Raw genomic sequence first — 19,344 nt, 5'->3', positions numbered from 1 at the left:
GGGAAAGGTTTATTTTGGGACAGGTATGCCCAGCCTAAGAAACTTGTAAGTACATTGTGAGAATGGATTTGTGAAGACTTCTTGTGAATCGCGTGCTATTTTAACAAATGCATGTTTGAGGTACAGGACAATGGATGCTGACGATGTTAATGCAAACATGAACCATTAGTCTGCTACAGACATTCATAACAAGTCAGAGGATTGCATTTATTCCAGTGCATTTTGAACACACTACTCCTTGAAAATAGTTTCCAGTGTGGGGATTCACTACTTTTAGCCATGAGGGATGGATCCTCTTGTCCTAGGCCTAGTTTGACAAAAGTAAAACCACACTCACCGCACAGACAAGCAGAGCAAGCTGGAAATCCTTGCCACTTAGAGACTGACAGCTGTGTATACAGTAGCTTGACATGGCTGGTTCTTCCATAAATCCCATACTGCTTGAATAATTGATTTCAGATTGATTTATAGACTCAACTGGCTCATTTGCTTCTTGTACTGGGTATGAACACCAACTTGTATTTTTGTTTCCTATAATTATTGTCTGCTTTGGTCTGCCAGCAATAAGGCCAAGGTTTTACCCTCAAAATGGAAGCATTTTCCACAAAAGCACCAATTAAATATTCATTTGGATGTGTTTGTTTCTCTGAGTAACCATAAATTAGACACCTCAACAATTTCCTATACATGATGGAAGTTAAATATCAGGCTATGGCCATTTTAGTTCTGCTGTGCAGTCCTTAGAATATATCTCATTGCTTTTCTACAATATCAATCTCTCCTTTTTAAAAGGGACCTATTAAGTGTTTCCTTATTTGTCATATGACCAAACTTTCAATCAATGAGGTTAGTTTATGTGCAAAAATCCCTAAGCAATCTAAAGCCTAAGCTTAATATAAAATAATGGAGATTTAAAAAAAAAGAAAAAAAAAGAGCACAATGGTTCAATTTAAAGGTGTGTTGCATGCAGGATATGAGAGTGCAAATCCTCAGTGAGACAAAGTTTGTTGAGAGTTATGGAAGTCAGGGTAGTGTGAATGGATGCGTCCTCATCTGAATGTAGCATGGATAACCCTGTCAGGGTAAAGGCAGAAAGTGAGCCTTTCACATCCTAATTTAACATCAGTGCTTACGACACTGAAGCATCATTGTAAATCGGGTCTAATTTTTTTATTTTTTTTTTTTTTTTACAACAATATAATCCCTATAATGTTCATGAACAAGTCGTACTTAAGATTTTACCATTTTTATCCACAGCACTTTTTCCAGTCTTTGTACTGGGCTTAAATTAACACCTGGTAACCCTACAAATGGCTTCATAAATTGCGTACAAAGAGAAAGAGAGATGAAAAGATACTCAATTGTCCAACATGATTAAATATTAAGTATTTTACTTAACTATTCATTTAATAGACAAGGTGTGGTTTAGCTCATCTATGTATTTTGAACCTAAACAGCAATTTCTAAATAAACCGCTCCTTCCTGCTTTCTTCGCATCGTCAAATGCTTTTCCAAAGTCTTTTGTGTCGAAGGAGATTCCTCACATCAGGAGGAAGTTAAGCTGGTATCAGAAAAAGACCTGGATGTCATCTGGAAGAGTAATGAGGAGGAAGGGAGGGACCATGGAGTGGAGGAAGAGAAGGGGAAGGGCGGAAAATTTGGCAATATTAATTGTAAATATAGGAGAAGAGACTTATAAATTAAAAGGTTGGTCTTAAATAAGACATTTCAGGCAAGTTAAATGGGGAACGGGAGGGAAAAATGGAAGGAGTAAGTTTAATTTATTGCACAAACATCTAAAGTTTCTGTCCTCTTTCAGTCTGAATACTCACTTTGTTCTCAAGTTGTGTCCAGTCTATACAAATGTTTAAAGGAAGGACTGGCTAAAAACACCTTTTGAAGGTCTTTTTCCCAAAAGATCTCAAATGACCCCGTCATCTCACTCCTGTGTGTCTGTATTTAAATCAGTTCTACCCCTCCCCCCCCTTTCCATCTTCAACCCCTCCACCACTGTCAGCACCCTGCTGAATCCCCCCACCCTCACCCCGCCACATGCTGGCCAGTCCTCTGCAGCTCTTGCAGCAGATACGCTGTTTTCTACCAGACGTAACAGAGTGCGTCCTGCTGAAGTAGGGAAGCAAGAGCAACTACAGGGGGGGGGAAAAAAAAAGAGAGATGCTGTAGGAGGAGCGTGAAAGAAAGAGGGCAGACGACGCAACAGTTTTGCACTGTTTAGCTTCAATGGGAGAGGCGTGTTAGAGAGAGAGAGAGCGAGCAGTACCGGCAGCATAGTCGCTGTAGTGCAGGTGGATCACAGCCGTCTGAAGAGGAAGATTTGGCGGCAGTACTCTGCTTTGCTTTCCAGCAGGTTTGTACTGCAGATTCTTTACAACTGTAGCCTTTTATTCTATGGTTTGTGCACATCTTTGTGTTTTCTGTGACTGAATAGATGCTGTGTTCCCCTTCATAAGAATGGCTGTATCACTGCTGACCAGTCTTGTGCCATTCCCTAGAGCTGACAGTGCCAAAGAAAAGTTTGTGCATCCGTGTTAAACTGTTTGTTTTTAAGTTGAGGCATGTACTATACTTTTTGGTATCTTATTCACAGAAGTTCATTTGACATAAGGAAGTTTAAAAGAGATTCTGCTTTGGTAGCTTCAGTCTGTCCCGCATGCTAAATGGAACAGCAGAGGTCTGATTCCCTCCTTTCAAATTGAGAGTTCTTTTACTGCGGAGAAGAATAGAGCTGGGAGCTTTGAATGCACCCGAGATGGCTTTCTGTGTGCTTGAGAGGTGCCGCCCTCTCAAGTGTCAGCATGCTTATGGGAAGGTTGCGGGCGGGGGGGAGAGATAGGTTCATGTGCTTGTATTTTGCAGAGGGGGCTGGGATTTCTGCATCTGTGCTGTATTGATAAGACATGAGTTATTATGTGTGTTTAGTCTCTTACGTATTATAAAATGTAAGTTAATGGTTAAGGAGTTATAAAGTTGCTTTTTTTTTTTTTTTTTTTTTTTTTTTTCTTGGTGTGGTTCCTTTATCTCTTGAGAGGAAGGAGTGATACAGTCAAGTGTTCTAGTGAATCTGTCTTTTCATAGGTATCTGTGTACTGTCAACTGAACAGCGATAAGGAGCCATTAGGAGCTGCATGTTTCTATTTCTGTGGTTTTTTTCTGGGTATTCCTGTGAAAGGCCCCCTTTCATGGTTGGATAAATGACAGACTGATGGGAAAAGCTTGTGGTCTTTTTTTTTTTTTAATCCTCCCTGAATTTTCTGCTTATATTTGCTTCACTTCATTAGATTTATAAAGCTTTAGGCATTTTCCGTGACAAAGGCAATGTGTTTTAAGCCTCAAGGTTCTGGATCATTTCTGCTTGTTTTCTTTTTCTTCTCAAGAACTAGCAGAGAAATATGTACACCATTTCAGATCAACCTTCTCATGTTTCAACACAGATTTTTTTTTTTTTTTTTTTTTTTTGCCACAACTGTTTCTCCTCTGCTGTGCAGCTTATCCGAGAGCTCCCACACTGTGTGTGAAGGAGATTTGGGAGCAAACTGAATCATGATTGTGCTGCAGTTCTTTTTTGAGGTGGAGTAAAAATCTCAAGTTGGCTGTAAGCGTTCTACAGTGCAACGAAACGTATGCATATGTGAACTGAGTTGTGATTAGGTTACAAAGCTTAGGGATATCACTTTTATGCCCACATAGATCAGTTACCTTTGTTGAATCTATTTTTTGTCCTACTGCCATCGCTCTGAAAAGCACAGCTGACAACGTCTGGCTTGCTTTCACGTTTGTGTTTCAGTGCTGAAGTAACAAAGTCTGATTTACTTGAGCAACACAGTCACCTGCCTCCACAGTGTTTCTTCATAAAGTCACTGACCCCACATATTGTGTGTACGTTTCTTCACTAGCCTATTCTTGTTGTCTTAACCGTGGTACCCAATGCTTCTATAACAGTGTGCAAATAGTCCTCACAGGTTTGTCTTTGATGGCTGGCTCACCTTTATCATTGTGGCTGAATGCAAAATACTGCACCGCACACACTCGGTGCTGTAGTGTGCACTGTATTGCACAACCTCAACAGATTGTCTGTGTTTTAGAAAAACATACCTTTATAATTTCTACTGCTTGTTATTGTCCAAGCATGTTAAATCTTGCTTCTGATGAAAAGAACATTGTAGTCGCTTTGATTTTTTTTTTTTTCCCTTTAATTAATTGAAATGAATTCCTCTGAAATTTGACAGTCATCTTTTCGGCAAGTCTTAAACCACCATCAAAACACACATTTTGCAACTTTGACTTAAAATCTAACAAATTCTCGATGAGGAAGCCTCCAGTGCACATGTCAGCTGCAATTTTATATACTGTTACTCTTTAACAGAAGCATAAAATGTTCCGCTTTGAGATTCACTTCTTCTGCAGAGCAGATTATTAGTTACGTACACAGTCAACTTGTTGCCATGGTGATGGCCTTGGTGCTCCAACAAATCCTGAAACGTCCAATCAAATATTTGTCCTGAGTTCTTCTGCAGAAAAAGCAATAAAAAGAGGACCCTCGCTGCAGGCTTTGTTTGGTCTCCTCTGAGGTTTCTCATTGTTTCAGGAATGACTTTGTGTGCTGGGCCCTTGAAGGAAATGTTGCTGCTTCAGGGTGAATGATTTACTGTCCTTCTGGCCTTGATTTCCTCTCCCAAGGCATGTTTAGTATGAATTTACACCACATGGTTGCTCTCAGGTCAGGGTTTTGAGATATAACTTAGTGGTGAATTAAGATTGATTTCTTGGTGTTACATCGGATTTATTGAGCTTTAACCATGTAGTTCAATAATATCCAAAGAAGAAGAAGAATTTATTCCCCCCTCATGCTGAGGCTGAGGAGGTGAACACAGAGTACTGTGAGGCTGAAGTATTGTCCCCGTGTCTCAATCAACCCCAGTGACCTCACGGGCTTCACTCCTTATGCTCCCACTATAGGAGAGATAATTAAGTGTGTGTGTGTGTGTGTGTGTGTGTGTGTGTGTGTGTGTGTGTGTGTGTGTGTGTATTAAATAGCTTGGCTATCCTTCCCGCAATTATGTCATACAACATGGTTTCCAGCTGTCTGTGTCAGCTGAACTCAATTTTGCTTTCAAGAAAGTCATCCTTAGCCACAGTCCATGTGTTTGTGTTGTTTTTTTTTTCCTGTGTTTTTGTTCATTTTTGTGCATGTGTGCCTGGTTTGTATTTGTCTGTGTGAAAGTACACACTGAAAGTCTGTGGAGTGTCACCTGTTGGCTTCCTCAGCAAAGAAGATCAGACTGTGAGTAATGAAAGCACTAAAGCTATTCCTTTTTTTTTTTTTTTTGGTCTTTTTGATGATTGTGAATTGGATCTGATTGAATACTGTGGTCCAACTCTAAATTAAACCAAATGTATTTGGGCTGGGTCCCACATAGATGGGCTAACATGTGAGCTGACAAAATGGCTGCACACATTTCAGCATGAATGCAGGTGCTCACGTAGTCACAAAGCAGAAACAACATTTTTGAACCAGAAATGCCAATATTATTATTTTTTTCTTTCAGTCTTGATTATCTAGGAAGCACTGAGGCTTTTCAAAAATTTCTAAAGTATTTACATAGACAAGACTAACTCCTCAATTTTCTCCCAGGCTTGAATTCTGATCTCTCTTTTTTCACATGTTCAGTCATGTTGCAAGCTTGTTATTTAATCAGATTCCCATAAACACCCCCTAAAGAGACGGATTGATGCTGTGTGGTTTGCTGATTTACTGCTGCTATTAATATCGGAGTCATCTATGAGAGACGTCCAAAACAGAAAACTGCACTCACTACCGCCCCTGTGTAATCCCCTGGATAATGATATCAGCTAAGTACCTAAATGGCTTGCTCTTTGCCCAGCAGTGGCTAGACCCTACCAACCTCAGGCTCCCAGTCTGCCCTTACCACACTGAGCTGAGGCTTAAGGGGTGAAACCAATAATGATTTTGAAGTTCTCCCAACACTTTTTTATAGGCTGTGCTGTCCAGGTCAGAGTTCGTGGGAAAGATTTCTGAAACTGACTTTACCAAGCAGCTGTATCTCCTGGCAGGTTTCTTTCATGATTTGTTACTAAAATTAGATCTCATTGTTAAAGGACTGGTGGTTATCATAACATATTTTTCTACAAAGTGTAAATGTGGAAAAAGTAGTCAAACTGATTGAAGGTTTATTTGATGTTACTGCATCTATGATATTCAGTTCTTCTTTTTTTTTTGTATGGTGCATTCCAGTGATGCCTACAGGGAACTGGAAATTCCATTGCAGCTCCATACTTTATAGTTGAAGCTTCAGTAAATCCTTAAGACTTTTGAGAGTTTGAGCCACACTACTGTGCTTATATGTTCTGGGTAGTATTTATTTTAGCCAAACAAGTGCAAGGACAATTTGGAGAGCTATAGGTCTCTTGTGCACTGGCTCAATGGGCGAATCTGAGCACGCCTGCTATTTTGGTTCATTCGTGTGCAAGAGCGGAAAGTGTTAAAAGGTTAGCGGTAATTTAACTTAATAGTTTAATAAATTCACTCTTTGCCAGTAATATTACTGCCTTTACTGTCAGAGCTGACACATAGTATGGCTTTTTATTTAACTTGTACAAATAATAAAAATGTTGCTATTCATATGAGTACATTAATACTTTTACAGTGTCTTTCTTACATTGAAAATAATCTCATCATACCACAAACTTTAATGCAACAGCCTTTATGCATATATGATGGCATATGATGGCTATATGGACAAAAGTACTGGGCTGCCTAGACATTACACCTACACGAGCTGTTCAGCCATGCAAACCATGAAGCTCCCAGCGCACAGTTTTTGTGCAGATTTTAATGCCAGAGGAGGTTTGGAATTCTGTGGTTATTGAGTCAGTAGCGTTGGTGACTTTTATGCACTATACACCTCAGCACTCGGTGACTCCTGCTCCGTAAATTTATGTTGAGTTAATGTAGTTTCCAATCACTAACACTTTGCAATAATACCACTTAATTCCACATGGAATGAGGGAAGAAATTTCACAAACTGACTCAGTGTAACAGTGGCGTCCTATTACTGCACCACACTCAAATTCAGTGAGATCTTTAGAATGATCCTTTCTTTCACAAATATTTGTAAAGATAGACTGCATAGATAGGTGCTTGATTTTATACACCTGCAGCGACGGGACTGCAAACATGTGAATTCAAAGATTAAGAGGTTTGGCTCAGTATTTTTGTCCTTATAAGTCAATGTAGTAGGAAAATCAGTTTGTTTGTTTTTTTTGAATACCATTAAAAATACATTAACTTGCTTGTGGTTGATATAAGACCGAGTTTAAAAGAAAACACAACTAAATTTGTGCTGCCTCATTGAACCTCCCACCTGTTTGTGCTTTGATTTCCTCTGCAGTCTATCTGTGCTTGGCTCCAAAGGACCTCACAGATGTGCAAAGCAGAGTGCAGTTTATGTTTCCCCCCACAGCCTGTGTGGCCTGACACTGTATGTTGTTTGTCTTGTGAACCCGATGCAAAGTGCAAGCATCGCTGCTCCATCCACAACAGTCTGGACCCACTTGAACACTAGACAACACGGGAGTTTAGAGGCTATTGATAGAACATGAAAGACTGTATGCAGTTAAATACTTAAAGAGACTGAATAAAAACACCCTTTTATGTTCTCTTTGTCAGGCTTACATTACACTTACTGACTGTATACGCACTTGTGTACTGCACCTTTGACATGAGATGCCTGATGAACAGTTTGTTTTGTAGCTGTAGTTTTTTTTTTTTTTTCTCATCTGATTAAAAGCAGTCTATACTGATCTTCTATCAAGCAGGAAGCCACCACTTGTTTTGTTTTGTTTTTTTTCTGTAGCCATGGTTGAAGGATTGAAAGGAGTTTCATTGGCTGTTTATAGTAATGTCTTATGTCCTGCTGACTTTCACTATAAGTGTTTACAAATGCCAGGTAATAAGTACTAATTTCCCAACTACCTGGAATAAAATCTCTTCCCAAATTCTCCTTTTATTCTCTTTGAAGCTCTGAGAACAAAGTGTGAATTTCACAGTAAAGGGAAGTGAAAGAATGTTTCTGACAAATATTTGCTTTCCAGATGTGGTGTGTGTGCAGGGATTTATAGCTCAGTGTAATGTGATGTGTGACAGGTTGAGGAGTTAGAGAAGACTGAGAGGAGCTCAGGAAGAAGGATATTGCTTTACTCGTCCTGGCCTTAACATTTCTTCCTAATAACAGCAAACAACCAGTACAAACTTATGAGCAAACTTGTAGCATATCCCTGGGGTATAATGCAGAGACCACACGCAGGACCGACAATTTTATTAATTAGTGGGGAACTTCCCACTGTATCAAAATAAACTAGGGAACCAAAGACATGGATGTTAAGTTAAATGGTGATCCTAAATTGGCTGTAGGTGTGAATGTGAGTGTGAGTGGTTGTCTGTCTGTGTGTTTGCCCTGCGACAGATTGGCCACCTGTCCACGGTGTACCACACCTCTTGCCCTATGACAGCTGGGAAGGCTCTAGCCCAACTGGACCGTTAAATTTGATAAGGGGAGTAAAATGAATGGATTCTCTGTCTTGGTAAATATTAACTCGCATGGTAAGAAGGCTCAGGACACAGCCTTCCCAATTTCCTTGTTAAATCTCTTTACTTTTCTTTCCTTTCCTTTTCTTTTTTCCTGCTTTTCTACTTATTAACTACAGCCTGGAAGTTATTTATAAAATCAGGATGGTGTTCTGCCTGTTCAAAAATGGATATATGAGTAGAGATCAGTGAATAGGGACTAAAGTTTGACGTCCCACACCTCCCATCGAGGGGATTGCATCAGAGTGGAGCTAAAGAGCTCAATACTGGAACCAGCTGCGGGTTGATGTTTGGCTCTAACCAAACCTAGTTGCTAAACCACAGACTGTGTACCAACAACTGGTTCCAGCACTTTTAAACAGTGTGTTCACTAAAGTAAAATAGGTGACGTTTCAGTGACATTGGTGTAGCGACACTGTTCATAATAGCGTAAGGAATTTGAAGCGCAGAGTTCAACTTTGCTTTTGGTTTTCATGCAGTGCGTTATTTAAATAAGGATTTAATTGAAGTTGAAGGATGCTCAGAAGTGGCCAAAAGAAGTTCATTTTATTCCTTTAAACAGTAAATTTGTACAAACTGCAGGCAAGATATTTCAATAGGTGGCTCTTATTTCCTTTTTAAGCAGGTCTTTAATGAATTGATTTTTTATTCACTAATGAAGAAATCCTATTGTATCATTTGCCACCTGCACTCTCCAGAGGGAAAAAAATTCTCAAAGAGCATGTTTCAGTACCAACCATTGTCCTCTTTATATTGTTTGTTCCCATCCTTAGTGAATCCTGTCAGTTATGAATTCATACCTCAGCTGTCAGTTTCTTTCCTCTTATCCATTTTGTTTGTTGTAAATTAAGATTAGGAGATTAATTTATACTATCATTGTACTTATTTATACTGAGTTCCCCTTCTTTGTGACAGCGTCTGCTTTTATGCTCAATTTGTCAGGACATGTTAGGATGTGGGCTGTAACTCAGGAGGTAGAGCGGGTTGTCTGCTAATCAAAAGGTTGGTGGTTCAATCCCCAGGCAAGCTGCTAAACCCCCGATGCATCCAGAATGTGAATGTTAGGTTTAAAGTACTTACGCAAAGATAACAGCATTTCTTGTAGTAAGAAAGCTCTTTGAGTGCTCAAATAGAGTACAAAAGCACTGCAAGTACCGGTCCATTTTACCATTTGAAGTTAGCATTTGCTTGTATTTTTCAAACTGAAATTGAAGGAGCCTGCTTGGATAAAATGCAGTGTCAGGGATTATCAGGAACAGGCTTAACTGCTTAGCAAGTTCTATACACATGCAGAACCTTTTTTAACACATGCAGAACAATGAGGAACAGGGAATTCTTTTGATAACATTGAGGCATAAAGCTCCAATATTACAAGACTGGGGGAGTTTTGGGGGGTCCACACCCCAAAACCTACTAGACTTGAAGACTTAAAGTTAGAAAAGTTAGAGAACACATCCCAGATTCCTTGTGCGTGAGAGAGGATGGGGTCCGGAGAGGGAAATGGGGGGAAGAAACCAAATGTGCATGTGTGTGATTTTTTTTTTTTTTTTTTTTTTTTTTTCCCCTGAGTTTGTGCAACTATCAATTACATGGGTCAAGGGTTGCAAACTTAGAGATGAAACAAGTAGAAGTGCAGATTAAGAAGTGGGGTGGGAGGCTGAACAAGTTATATAGGCAGAAAAAAAAGGCCGCTTTGGCACACACAAAGGGAGAAATGAGTGAGTGAGTTAGGAGCGTGGGTAGGTGGGAGGAGATGTTATGAATCTCCCCTTCTATTGTCATTTCCTCTGCAGCTGGTCCCGGGTTGAGAGGGAAAGAAAAACATAACTTGGAGGATCTGAAATCTAAACAGTGGTCCTGCCAGTGGGCTGGGTGTTCCCCACTTCTGACACATCTGTAATAAAACACATTGTCTGATTTTGTAATGTGGTGTTAATGAAAGTGAAGAACAGGCCCGGCAAACTAAAGATGCACGAATCTAACAAAACATCTGAATACTGAAGAATCTATGTTGTTAAAGGGGGAAAAAAATCCTTTTAACAAACAAGATAGTCTGCTGATTCGATTTTATGTGGGAAAGGAAATTGATAGTCTAGAGTTTCCTCATTTTGCTGAGTTGTTTCATACATGTACCGGCTGTTTTTGCGTTTCTCGCTGTTTTAAATAAGTCTCGGGATTTAGTCTAGGAAGACTGTTTTCTAAGATTTATTGCCCAATCCTAGCCCTCGAAAGAGACCTTCATCAGCCTCTTGTGTCTTCTCAGGTCAGGTCTCTGCAGTTCAACCTGACAGCCTGTGGTCATGGCACATTAAAATCCAGTCATTAGGGATTTTAATCGCCTCACAGTTAGCCTGCAGAGGTCTCTCATAGAAACACACTGATGTACAAATTTGGAATGGTTGTCTATACATAAGAGATCACAGAACTGAATGATTAAAAAAATGGCATTTTCTGAGATACCTGCAGCATGCCAAAAATAACTATAACGGATTGTCCTTCGGTGTTTCGGTGGTTTATCATGCTGGCTATTTCTTTGGGTCCTTTGTAAAACAGAGTTTTTACATAGCGGCTGGCCCATTGTGTGCAAAATGAAAAATGAGCAGCATTCAAATCTCTTCCTCCCCAGCAATCTTTTAATTCTTCATATAACAGTTTCTGTCATTTTTTGTGATTACAAGTGCGGTTATTGCCATAAAACTATGAGAACGTGCTAACCATAAATGTGCTCCAGTATTTCAGTTTGACTTTGACTCTCAAAAGATTCATTTGTTTTGTGCACCAATGTTTGAGGCAGAGTGATGTTGCTGGAGGAGGCTGCAGAAATGAGCTTGAGCATCGGGGGACTTATAGAGGTGTTGTCTACAGTATTATTATTAGCCACAAATGTTGAGTCGACCATTTTAGCATAGTGATGGCGTAGTACAGAGACATACATAATTTGGGGATACTTACAAGTAGGGCCGCTGCATTATGGGTCACTGCATGCTGTGTGCCGCACTCATAAATCCTTGACTTACCGCTGCACATTGAGCAATACACTGGGCCATTTAATATTCCCCTTCCCCTGATCTATTTTCATGCAGTACTTTGTGTATGTTTAGGGAGAAATCTGTTGCAAGGAAGGTGGCATAATGCGACTGTCTTAACTCAAATTTATGGCTACTTTTTCATCTATTCTACAATATACTGTTTCCCACAATTGTCGGACACTGTATATTTTTAGCTCATAGATTTGTCCTTATAACATCTCACTGGACTGGTTTCTTTCAAAGCTCCTTAGTGCTTCAAAGGATACTACTTGGCTCAGGCTCACAAAGCTCGTCATCAGTGCCGCTAAACTGTCTCGTTCAGAGTCTGCTGCTTCCCTCACGCTGCCTGGAGTTTGGCAGGTAAAATGGTCAGAGTTATGGAAGTCATTAAAATTCCTTGGGAACACGTGGACGCTTGTTTATTTTTCCACCCAGGCGGGTGGGCGGAGGGCTGCCAAGATGCTGCACTGTCCATCTCTCAACAAGAACGTGTGAGAGAGAAGAATAACCTGGTGGAAGATGAAGGAGATGAAAGACAGATTAAAGGAAAGGAGACAAGGAGGACACACAGGTGGAGGGACTGAGGGATGGATGGAGAGCAGAAGTGGTTTAAAGAGAAAAATTTAGGAGGGACAGTGAGAGAGAGAGAGAGCAGGGGGCATAGGCCAACACCCTGTACTGGATTCCAAACAAAAGGGTTAAACAAATGAACGCTGAGGCTTCAGTGAGCCGTACAGGATCAGGATTAGAGACGGATGGATTCACACACAGGCTGGAGGCAGAAGAACTAAGACAAAGAGGGATGTAAGAATCCCAAATAATAGCAGAATCCACCAAAGCGACATGTAGAAAAACATATACTTTTCCCCCTCCTTGTCTCTATGATTTATTTTTTGTGAGTTATGGGTGATAAATCCTTTCATTGAATCAATGTCTGCGTGTGTTATTAGGGTGGGAGGACAACTCGGTAAGTTTCTACTTTGCACTTTATCTACTTTGCTAATTCTTTTACAACCCAAAGTAACGTGTTAAGGCTATCCCTCACTTTTTTTTTTTTTTAAATAAAAGTCTGAAAGAGACTATAGCAAACTGTTAACTCTCACAAATCTTAGCTCAGTATAAGGAATAACAGGAATAACTAGAAGTCGCTCCCTTTAATTAGCCCAGAGTATCATGCGATTAAATCATCATGATCCAAATTACCATTACATTTTTACTTTTTTGTCAATCAAATCTGATCCAACTGCATCTACAAGATCCAGATGAAGTAGTTTGTTTTTTTTTGTTTGTTTGGGGAATTTTTGAGATTTAAAAAACATTCACCCTGTGGCATTCTTTGTTTGTCCTCCAAACTCGGATCTTCTACTTGATGTCAGTGGCTTCAATCCTCCTTTGGCCAGCTTCTTATCCCAGCAGGGTATCTGACAACTTCTCCAGTCCGAATGACATTCCAATGTCATTGTTGTAGATCCTGGTGGTGTGGATCAGTGAATCGATATCTCGTTCACTCCATATAGAGGAGGTGGCTGATGTTTGCTCCATTCTGTAGTCAGTATCCGTAGCCAGTCTTGTTGATGATCTGGCTGAGGGGGTTCAGGCCTATGCAGAACAGCAGTGGGGAGAGAGCATCTCCTTGGTAAATCCCGCACTTGATGGCGACTTGTGCAATTGGTTTGAAGTTGGCCTCTAGTGTTGTTCTCCACATCCCCACTGAGTACCTGATGAAGGCTCTTAGGGTCCTGTTAATCTTGTATAGTTCGAGGCATTCCAGGATCCATGTATGAGGCATCAAGTCATTGGCTTTCTTGTAATCAATCCAGGCAGTGCACAGGTTAGTCAGTCTAGTCTTACAGTCTTGAGTGACTGCTCTGTCTACCAGTAGCTGGTGTTTTGCTCCCCTGGTATCTCTGCCAGTTCCTTTCTGGGCCCCACTTATGTTTTGAGCCATGTGCCTGTTTAGGCAGGTTATTAGCTGGTAGTTGGATAAGACTGGTCCCTTCTGGGGATCCTTGGGAATCAGGACTGTCCGGCCTTCAGTCAGCCAATCTGGGTGTGTCTTAGCCTCTAGCAGCTGGTTCATTTGTGCTGCCAGGCGCTCATGGAGTACAGTTAGCTTCTTTAGCCAGTAGGTGTGAATCATGTCAGAGCCTGGTGCTGTCCAGCTCTTCATATTTGAGACTCTTTCTTGGATGTCTGCACAGTGGAGCCTGTTCAGGGAGGTTGCTTTGGTCCAATTGCCACTGAGCATTGGTATTTGTGTTGCATTCTTCTCCCATATGTTCTTCCAGTATTGCTCCATCTCCAGCCTTGGTGGGGGTGCTTTTCTCAAATTGTTCCCCTGCCACTGAGAGTACACCTTGGATGGCTCAGCGGAGAACACGTGGTTTATTCTCCTGGCTTCTATCTCTACTGTATGCCTCTTCAACTGATTAGCCAAGCCTGTGAGTCTTTGTTTGGCAGGTTCTCAGACCTTAGGTATGGACAGCTTGTTGTACTTCTTAGGCACCCCTTACTTCATCATACCTTTCTGCAACTTGGATAGCTTGCTAACTTCCCTCCCTGCTGCCTTGATCTTAACCTCTAGCTGTCTTTTCATGTGGAGGGTACTGCTCCTTGTGGCTGTTCATCTAATAGCCAAGCATCTCAATCAAGGAATCAAGCCTGGGGACCCTTACTGGATGTATGCCCTGAACCCCCATTTATACGCACACAGAGAAATGGCTATAAATTCTGACCAGACCATCAGATTATTTCTCCTTTCAAATTCTGGACTTGTCATTCCACCATTGTCTTCTGTTAAAGCCATACAACATTGTGGGTTGTTAATAAGAGCCCTCAGACGGTGTCTCGTTCTTTGTGACTGGTTAGTTTCTCCATGTGCAATACCCGGTCAGACTTATATCGCCCACCTACCAGTTATAAATCTTCCCTGCCTTCATTTTAAATGTGGAAATATCCTTTCATGGTTGTCTTTAAACACCAGATCCAGGAGGGGCCTGCTGTGCTGGTGGGTGGGTTTTTTTTTTTTTTTGTGATTTGTTAAGCAGAGAGGAAAGATTGAAAGGGATCTTGGTGCAAAGTGTTACTCAAGGATAACTGGCATTGCAATGTGCTGTGAGATAAAAACAGAAATGACCGCTCTGTATGTTCCATCAGGCACCTTGTAAATGGAGTCTTGTCACAGCCTCAGTGGCAATTCTTGTCCAGAGGTGCTACTCTGTTTACTGTCTGGTGTTACAGTAGCTCGATTGTTGAGAAATCTTTCACTGACACCAACTGCTGTATCCAACTGTCTATATTTTAGTCTAATAACCAGTGATGATGTTTAAGGAGATTGGCGGACACCACATGGGGAGAGATGTATCTGCTCTAAGTCTCGGGGGATGAAGCAAAAGAAGGGAGTTGTGGAATTTTTCAGTGCATAGCTGTGGTAATACCCTGTGCAGCTGAAAAATGTATCAAAGTGATTTCTCTCACTGCCAATACTCCCCTCATCACAGGCCAAGAGACAGAATGCAGCAACAGGCCGTCACTGAGGACACTCTCCATCTCCAATTGTCTTTCCCCCCTTTCTCTAACACGGAAAGAAATGTGTCTACCTTCCTGTATTTGTTCAGTTTTAACTGGAACTGACACGGAAATGTGGACCCTAAGGGTGATCCATGCATTTACCTGCCTCACCGACAAATCGTGGCTAATTAAGTTGTACCATGAGAACTTGCCTCCCTCTTGCCTGAATGCTCTTTTCCAGAATGTAGTGGTCTTAGACATAGATCCAAGATTGGAATTACATGTCTGTAATGCCAGTTTAAATTATTACACGGTATGCCTGCAAAACTGACATCACAAGACCTTGGGTCAGTCTCGTTTCTTTATAGTAAAGACATTTAATAGGTTAAAGTTAAGTCTGTTCAATTTTGCTGAGGTTGCCGTGTTGAGAATCCTTCAGGAAATATAAATAAATGATGCAAAGTTAATCTTAGGGTTGTATGCAAGTGATCATCAATGCATCAAGTTTTACCTTGATCATCAGGTATTTCATTGATTTCGATTGTAGTAGGAAAGACAAATCTCTTTGGGTTTGCATCTGTTAACATATGGTTACTTGTACTAATGGTTACAGCCTTAATAAAAAATATTTTGTAGCTCAAAATGACTCTTAATATGGGTCAGAGTTCTTGTGGAGGCAGCATTTAATACCTCTTAGGGAAACTGTGGTGTAAAATTCTTGGATAAGTGAGCCGAACTAACTGAAGTTGATGCTGATGAACAGTGACACTCTGTAGTTCTTGGTAACTATTAGCCCGCAGGAGTTTTTCTAGAATTAATGTTTCAGTAGTCTTTATCCTAGTGGGAAAATAATCAGACATTTAAGTCTTAAGGTTGAAAAGATAATCCCTCCTGCTTTATGATTCACCATTAGTTGTGTAATCCTGCCATTTCCTGCTTTGCTCTTGTTCTGCCATGCTCCCATCTACAGTGGCTTTAAGATGATTGTCATTAGATCCAATGGAATGCACCCTGTCTTTGTCAAGTTGACACTGACACGTGTGGTGTGTTGCAGGCATGCTGCAAGTTGACAGCAGAGAATTTAAAGATCTTCATGGCATGATATGAGGCAGATTTAAAAAAAATAAATAAATAAAAAAAATCAAGGCAGGCACACACACAAATAGCATGGGTAAGCACTACTAAGCAGAACTAGATCTCTTAGTATTTTGCCTTGTTGTTCAAATTTTGGTGGAAATTTTTCAGCTGTACTTATTTTCAAAAGGGCCTTATTTCACAGACAAAAATCTGTACTATTACCCAGAGCAGTCTGAAGCCTGAGTTTTTTAGGGATGCACACATGATGGCTTTATAATTTGAAGCTTTGGTCAAAGTTTAATATGAGCATCCACCATTGTAATGTGTCCTTTAATATTCTTTGCCATTTTAACAGTTCCTGGAACCATGAGGTTTACACTTGGAAAAGTAAGGGGAAACCCTTGGCTGAAAAGGGGTCATTACAGTTGAAGCTGAAATGTTGTGATTCCTTTTCCCATAACATTCCTTTTTTTTCCTTTTCTCTTTTTTTTTCTTTTATATCTTCCTAATCAGTAAACAATATTCACTTAACTACACATGAAACCAAATAAGAGAAATTACCCATGAAAACTGCGGGAGAGCTTGAAACAGTTTGTTTGAAGTCACTATGTGGCACATAGGGAAATAGCAGTTTCACAGAAAATATTTTTCAGCCCTCGCTCACTTCACGTTTGCTCCAAAGTTTTCCTTCCTAATTGGATCACTAGGTTTCAGTCTCCGTGGTGACTATGAGTCATGTAGGACACTGGTTGTCCGGAACAGTTGGATTCTAAAACAATACACTTCTTTTCTTTCAGTATCCTTTATGCTCATTCTGACGGGAAAGGATGGTAGTTTGTGTGTGAACTGGTTTATAATTGGAAGCGTGGAGGGTGTGTGAGGAAACAGCTGGATGGAATTCTGCAAACACAACCAGGGTAACACTCATCTGAATCCATAAAGCTGAAAATGACTGAGGTCATTTCATTTGAGGTCATGCATTTCTGAAGAAAAAAGTATTTTCCCTTAATCTCACCAGCTTAAATGCAAAATGTTAGATGCTAGATTCAACTCATTGTCATTGTGTGCACAGGGCACACAACGAAATGATCGTTCCAGATCATTCATCCAGAGATGAGCATCTGCGGTCATGCAGCCAGAGACCGGTGCTACTGTTGTAGGTAAAATTGGATAAAATTGAAATTCAGTTCCTTAAATTACTACCCTGCTTACTGTGGTCATGTCTCTCTGCCACACTATGACCTGAAAGTATATTTGTGCAAATTAAAAAACATCATATGAAGCTGCTTGGGACATTATGTGATAGTGGAACTGGAAAGATCACATTGTTCTCTTTATAGCCAGAAACCTTAGACTCTATTCTGCTAATTATTTTGTTTCTAAGAAAAGTCTGATTTCATAGTGTGCATTCATCACAAGTCCAATTCGTTGGTGTGTCCTGTGAATATCCCTCTTCCTTCCTCTTCATTTCTTATTTTTCTAAACATTACTTTTTTGATCAATAAAATAATAAATCTTGCGCAGAGCATCACAACTTGTACACTGTTTGCTGTTTTTGTGCAGCTGTGAGAGAGAGAGACAAGCATGAACAACAGTGAAAGGAATTGAAAATACAGTTTGTTGAGATAAAGAGAAGGAGCTTGAAATGAAAACAGTATAGCATAGATGTGAGTGGTAAGGAAGAGAGGGCACCTCTGAGGCCCAAGCTGTGGACTATTTTTCTCCTGCCTTGGTGGTCTAATTATGTGGAGTCCCTATAGACCAGTGAAGCCCTTTGCTATGACTGACTTTCAGGATAGTTGCTGTTAATGGTCATTTTCATGTTTATTTGAAGTTGGCCTAGTAAAGTTTTTATGAATGAAGGCTGTGCTACAGTATGAGCCTGGAATCGCTTTGATTTTTGGTGAAGAATTACTTAATGATCATTGATATAGCTCTAGTGAGACAAAGTATTCTCTGTGGTCAGAGCAATTAGGATGCGGACAATTGCAAATAAATGCATGCACTAGAAGGAGACGCACACGGGTGCACACACAAACCTCGTCGCACTTGGTCTCAGCAGAAAGTTATGACTTCTGGCCATGTGTCGCCGTCCCTCTGCAGGACCCCACATCCTGACAGGAAGTTTGTCCTTCCTACACGCATGCACGCACACACACACACACACACACACACACACACACACACACATGCGATATGTGTGACAGCAAGACAGTGAAAGAGAGAAATACAGTAAAGCACTGCAGGCTACTCACGAGCAGCTGGAAAATGACAGTGATAAGGAAACGGAGATTAAAAGAAGGATGAATAGGTTTAATTACAGACCACAAAAGTGGGAAAATACTGCATGAGTAAAGATAATATCTTCTAAGATTTTTAAACCCATGTTAACCCAAGTTAATTTCAGCGAATCTGTACAAACCGCAGATACTGTTTTTTAAACTTCTTTTATATTTGCTGATCTGATTTGGGTTACAATTTGCAATAACACGCCAGGTTCAATTTAGCAGGGGAATCATACTTCTAAGATTGAGTAAAACAATTATTTTAGCCTCTGTATCACCTTTATTTTAAAAATTGACCAAACCTTATGTGAATTGGTATTATACTATTGTTCAGGATAACTAGTAGATTATTTTTAAATCCAGTAAAACAGCCACTGCTGGAATACCATAAAAAATCATGATTTGATGACTTTTTCCTTTGAAGTACTGGCAACAAGTGCCATCTCTAGTCTAGTTTCCTGTTTAGCACAGACACGCTAGTTCTTGTGACAACTATTGCAACAAAAAGCTTAAAGACCTTTTATCCTCTAAGATAAACTTCTTAAACTTCTCTATTGCCGCTATGCTCAGTAAATTATTTGTTGACAAGACTAGGAAAGGATCCCAGAGGCCTGTGCAGCAAGATGCCTGACCTTCTAGATGTCGTCAGCATCCCTTGCTGCCGCTTTACTTTCCATGATGGATGCTTTTTATGACTTTGTGTCGCAACCCCTGAGGCTCGAGCCTGACAGGCCCGGAAACACGAAGGGACGTGTGGACAAATGCACGCTCCAGAGGCTCTCTTTTTCCTCTGACAAAGTGTTATTGAATCGTTTGA

General features: G+C 40.4%; 1 protein-coding gene across 3 annotated transcripts in view; it reads left to right on the top strand.

Moving 5' to 3' along the window:
- Nucleotides 1-19,344, top strand: part of add3a (adducin 3 (gamma) a) — a 104,806-nt gene that overhangs the window by 28,475 nt on the left and 56,987 nt on the right. The window contains exon 1 of one of the 3 annotated variants that reach the window (XM_030743615.1): nt 2,225-2,368. The exons of 1 other annotated variant lie outside the window; for it this stretch is intronic. The gene's annotated coding sequence lies outside the window, so the exon portion shown is untranslated. Of the gene's footprint in view, nt 1-2,224; nt 2,369-19,344 lie in introns of those variants that run through there. One more of the 3 variants, XM_030743598.1, reaches the window with a different exon arrangement.

This window comes from Archocentrus centrarchus, chromosome 1, assembly GCF_007364275.1.
Source record: "Archocentrus centrarchus isolate MPI-CPG fArcCen1 chromosome 1, fArcCen1, whole genome shotgun sequence".
In the NCBI taxonomy this organism is placed as follows: Eukaryota; Metazoa; Chordata; class Actinopteri; order Cichliformes; family Cichlidae; genus Archocentrus; species Archocentrus centrarchus.
This window is presented reverse-complemented; position numbering and strand designations above follow the sequence as displayed.